Raw genomic sequence first — 6,000 nt, forward strand, 5'->3', positions numbered from 1 at the left:
TCTTGTAACGTCACTGTTGCTTCCCCACATGAAAAATGAAACGTGTGTATCTCGCGTCGCCAACGTTCAACAAGCGCAGTAATCAAATGATTATCAATAACTTGTGAGCCACATTCTAAAACTCCATAAAAAACCATATGATTTAAATATGCCAGTACACGCCTGTGTAAGTAATTATAAGTATATAATTTCCAAATCAAATTGTCTGACATTTTTACTTTGACAATATCATCAACGGTTAACGAAGACACTCTTGATGACATATGTGTCGCTTGTAAATAGAGGACACTGGGATCTTCTGGATTTCGATTATATGTCATTCTAAATTATGCTGTAGATTTTCTCAACTTCGTCAAAAAAAAATTTCGATGAGAAAATGAGAAACTGATAAATGCGAGAATGAGACGACAAAGATAAGAGGAGGAAATAAGAGGAGGATGATAAGAGGAGGAAATAAGAGGAGGAAGAGGAAAGACGAATCAAGTATAGATAAGGATTGGACGAATGGCATAGGAGCGTCCGCGCTTACTCCTACGTGGATTAATGTCCGCACTTGGTAAGCGTGAGCACTGTTCGCACTTACCAAGCGCGGTGATGCGACTTCGTTGAAATGGGTGAGTCGGGTAAGGAGCTCCAACGAGTCAAATCAATAATTTATAGTTTTTAGGGAATTTGAGTGAAGATAATGGCTTCAATAGCACCTGCAAACAATGAAAAGAACTCGTGATTGGGCGCCGGAGGGGTATCCGGCGTGGCCACTCCGATGCTTAAGTCAGCAGGTTGAAGATGAGTCAAAGTAATATTTGGTGGAAAATATGTGTAATGCTTAAGAGTTCAAAGATTTCAGACCCGGTATATGACATTAATACCTGCTATTTATAGTAGAAGATGAGGTAGGTACCTCGATTCCAGTGCTACCTATTAAGTATGGTAGGTCGGCTGCCCATACCCTATCTTCTGATGACTTCTAGGACACTCCANCAACGACCCGGATCCTTATGGGGGTATCACCACCCATCCCTAAAATAGTCGGGCTAGAGCTTGACTCGCTGTCCCGATCAGTCCAAGATAATTAACAGTGCATAAAATTGGAGTCTTCAAATATCCCATAGATGAGATGAAATGCTGAGACCTCCTGTCCCCCGGATTCATAATAACTTATTGTTTAACATTCTTGGGCCCTGTCGCTATTACCACGATGACACGTGTCATAGCATGAATTCCCGCCTAAAGGACGTTTCGCATTTCGAGAAGTGGATAAGTCTGACGCCTTGATAACCGTACACGTCTTTTCACCTCTTGGCCCCATTTCCAAAAACGCATCCTAGACGTTCGTGCATTTATAGATCAACGGCTGTGATTAGATCCTTCCTCCTATACATAGCCATTCACCCACTTTTCAATCGTACTAACAAACTGTCATCCAGGAAACACAATGGCTGGTGCAAGCAGTTCGAAAACTCCGAGTATGACCGAAGCCTTCAAGGAATCTGCTCTAGAGATTCGAAAATCTACTATGGAAGATGAAGTGTTTCACGCAATTCTTGACTACTGGGAAGAGCTTCAGGGGCTGAAACTTCTTTATGACTCTGGAGAAGCTATCACTCCTAGCCTGGTGGCCAAACTGAGGAGAGTGCGAGAGCACTTGCATATAACTGAGTGGGTAGACGTCTTTACAGATGGTCGTATCTACCAATTAATGCTTCGGAAAGAAATAAAGATCCTTAAGCGTATTGCCGATTCAGACAGCTTCCTGAAGACTTCCACCGAGCCTTTAGCTGCTTGGGTGAAAATATGGATAATTGCTGTAGAGGAAGAATATGATGATGTAGTACGTGCTAATGTCTATGGTTGAATAAAATACTAATTCTAGCCTGTCCTTGTCGGGACTTTGCTGTAATCCTTTAAGTTTATCAGTTGATACATATATATCGCGAGTGGAACAAAATTAATTGATAAATCACAATGCCAAGCCTTAACATCTCCCGGGCTTTCCTTGAAATGCCCGGGCCTCATGCCTTCCGGGCTCTGAATACGGTGCTCTGTCGGTTATTCTTCTCGGGTATTCCAAGAGACGTCATTATGACACACGCTTCGCATTCATATCATTCCATGTTCCAAGAATTTGTTAATTCCGATACATTGATATCTGTAGCTCCGTCTTTCTTCATAAATAAAAAACGTTTAGACTAGCACACGGCTCTCCACCTTCTTCAACATTAAATACCACATGTCTATAAATAAGAAGATGAAAGTGAGATAAGAACAATAATCCATTATGCCGAGTTCGAATGAGTCTACCGCTTGTAGCAGCACGCACGTCATCGTCACAGATGAGATGCTTCCTTATCTGGAAGACTTGAAGAAGACTATTGAAGAATATATCTCGGTAAAGGTTATGTCTTCATGGTTCAAGATTCAAGATCTCCAGAACTCTTATCAACATGGTTTGGCATTTACTCGTTCCCAGAGAGCAATAGCGAGAAGATACAAACAACAATTTGATGTCAAACATGTTACAGAGCTAGCAACTGATCAAGTTCTCCTGCACGCAATGCTATGAAAGGAGTGGCATCAGCTAGAGAAGATCTCCTCTGATGAATCCTTCACTAGTTTAAGAATCCATGAACTGAATAATTGGATAGTTGAGTGGCAGGATTCTGTAGATTCTGAACTAGCTGCTGTAACGTGGCATAGATTATTTCCTTAATAAAATTTTAGTAGATGTAATTCTTTGTCTTCCTATTCTTCTGCCAATGAATTCTGTAAACCGAGTAGTATATAACTAACGCGTAAAACCGAAATGCCAGAAACTAATGTTTCTTGAGCCTAACATAAATTGCTGGGCTCTTCCCCCATCTGGGCTTAAAATGAAATACCGGGTTCCCACACCACCCGGGTTTAAAATAAAATGCCGGGTTCTCATACCACCCGGGTTTAAAATAAAATGCCGGGTTCTCATACCACCTGGGCAATTGATATGGTGTTATAATGACGTATGCCCTGCTGCAAATCTGTCAGAATCTGTACGTATTCCGAGTGTATAAATGATCATGACGCCTCGATTTATACCCCTATCTTTTCAAATGTCCCGCCCAATCATGCCGCTCAATTTTCGAGGTTAATCTGGTTCGTTTGTTTTGTTCTGGATCAACGGCTTAGATTCGTTCTCACCGCTTATATATATTAGGCCTCCTGTTTTCGAAAAAACAATTTCAAATTTAAAACTTCGGCGAAGCCCTTGCGAATTTTCTCCCTGAAGCTCCTCCGCGCAAAATCACCGAGCTCCAACGATCCTCGACCATTCTCCTCCTAAAAACTCGTAAGTTTCTCCTTCGTAATATGTCTAATTCTACTTCCTCTACCTCTGGAGCTAATGTGCGGGGCTCTCCTAGCGATGAATCCACCGGATTGCGCTCTGACTCCCCTCCGTCTCCCCCTCGCCGTTCTATCACTCAACCTTCTAAAAAACAAAAAACCCTTCTATTCAAACCCTCCTCCTCGGGCACTTCCCGAGCCCCAGGAAAGGGCAAGGGTAAGGGAAAAGCTCGGGTTTCTGACCGCCCTTCTTCTGAGGCCCCGGGAGTTCCTTGGTTCTCCTCAATGAGCAGCACTTTGCGCTCGGGGGCGGATGAGGAACTCCGTACCTTAGGAGTTATTCCCTCTTCCTTTCCTATTATTATACCCGGCCCCTCTGATCGGGCAGATAGCCCTCCTCCTGGGTATACTACTTTTTTCCGGGACCAAATCAAGAATGGTCTTCGCTTCCCCATCCCTTCTTTTTACATCGAGGTCGCCAAATTCTTTGGGGTGCCTGTCAATCAATTTCATCCCAACTCTTTTCGGATTATGGCCTCGGCTTTTGTCCTTTTTCGTATGCATAACCTTGTTATTAACCCCCTTATTCTTCATTACTACTTTACCTGTAGGCTAGGTGATAATGCTTTTTCCCTTTCTGCCCGGCTTAACGCCCGGTTCCTTGATGACATTCCTTCTTCCCAGAAAGGATGGAAAGGAAGATACTTTTTTATACAACTCCCATCTTCTCTCTCCTGTCTAACAGGGTTTCTTCCCTCCCTTCCTCCCCAGCCTGCCCTTCCCCGAGCTTACAAATTCGAGGAATTTTACACCCGAAGCCAAGACTTGGTGGAGGGTCAAAAATTCTCTTCCTCCTCCCTTATTTCCCAGGAGCACTTGATCACTTATGGGTTGAGCGTCCGGGCTGAAGACCCGATAGATCGGGCAATTGACGAGGTGGCTGGCTCGGACCCTCAACCCGGTAACTTTCTAATTCCTGTCTTCTTAGTTTGTTATTCATTCGTCCTTTATAATCTCTACTAATCCTCTCTCTTATTGCGCAGATTCCTCCAAAATGCAAGAGGCTTTTCTCCAGAAATGGGAAGAGGAAAGGGTTGCCAAGGAGAAGAAATTGGCAGCCCGGAAGGCTGCCCGTGAGAAGAAACAGGCTGAGGCAGAAGCAGCGCGGCAAGCTGAGCTGAACCGGGTGGAGACCCAGCAAGAAGAGTTGACCCGGGATTTATCCCGGGAAGACCCCGAAGACCACATTCCCCTCGTCCGGAGGAAGCGAAAGGCTGTCACAAGCCCGGAGCGGATTCTGGGTGAATCTAACTGGGAAGGAGGGCAGAGCTCGTCAACCACTCCTCCCCAACGTCAACCTACAGAGGAGCCTCCCCAAGAGCCTCTTCTGACCGATCAACCCACCTGGCCCAACATCTTCCTGGAGAGAGCTTCTTCAACAGGTATTCGACGCTTAAAGCTTATGCTCACTCCTGAAGAAGAGGCCTTTTTGAAGAATTTTGGGCCTGGCGCTCGGTTCCTTGAGGGATCTAACCGATTCCTATCTGTAAGTCTTTTCTCTATTCTTTTTTCCTTCATTTATCCTTTCTTTTACTAACTTGCTTCGTACAGGCTGCCCAAATGATGATCTCGGCCTTCGAGGAAGTGGCGGCCGTGGCTACCAAGAAAGGTCAACAAACCCGGGCTGCTCAAGAAATCCAAGATCAACTGCACGGAGAGCTTGCTCGGGCTAAAAGCCTTCACGAAGAGGAAATCGCCATCCTAAAAGCTTCCTTGGAGTCGGTTCACACGGCACTAGACAAGTCTCGAGAGGACCTCAATGAAGCTACCATTCGGGAGGAGAATCTGCGAGGTGCCTTATCTGTCTCGGATTCGAGAAACCATTCTCTATCCGAGCAGATAGAAGTTCAACAATCCCGAGCAGAGAGGGCCGAGAATGCTTTGTCTGTGGCGGAGCATAATAAGGATAAATGACAAGCTTCCTTCCTTCAATCTCCCGAGTTCAATAAGGCCGCGGTAGATAAGGCTTACCCTCTTTTCAAGACCGGTTTTGACAAGTGCCGGGAACAATTTGAGGGAGCTGGACTCTTACCCCAGGATAAGGAAAATTTTCCTGATTTTGGCCTGGCCATTGCATCCCTTCCCAAGGATGGTGAGGAGGAGAAGGAGGAAAACCAGGAAGACGAGCCAGGATCCGATCATATTGACATAGACTAGGGTTGTATTCTCTTTTTTCTTTATTTCTGTAATTTCTGTCCTTGGATTTTTATCGAACAAATTCCTTCCTTCAATAGTGTCTCGATTAATCTCTTGATAGACAAGTAATACCATTGTTTTTTATGCTAACATCAAGAAAATATTTCAAGTGTTGAGAACTAACCGGGACCTTTTAGTAAACAATTGAGATAAGAAAAGAACATATTTTCGTAACGAATGAATGTCCCTAGCCTGGATCCTGCCGAGTTAAGAATAACCAAGGCGTGTGGCCGAGGAACACGTCTCGGCACTTGTGAATGGTCGAGGTGTGGTTCCCCGAGCCAGGGTGTAGTGCCCTGGGCTTTTAGATCCAAGGTGCGGAGCCTTGGGCCGGGGAACATGTCCCGGGACTTGTGAATGGTCGAGGTGTGGTTCCCCGAGCCAGGGTGTAGTGCCCTGGGCTTTTAGATCCAAGGTGCGGAGCCT

Source organism: Primulina huaijiensis, chromosome 15 (genome assembly GCF_012295235.1).
Source record: "Primulina huaijiensis isolate GDHJ02 chromosome 15, ASM1229523v2, whole genome shotgun sequence".
NCBI lineage: Eukaryota > Viridiplantae > Streptophyta > Magnoliopsida > Lamiales > Gesneriaceae > Primulina > Primulina huaijiensis.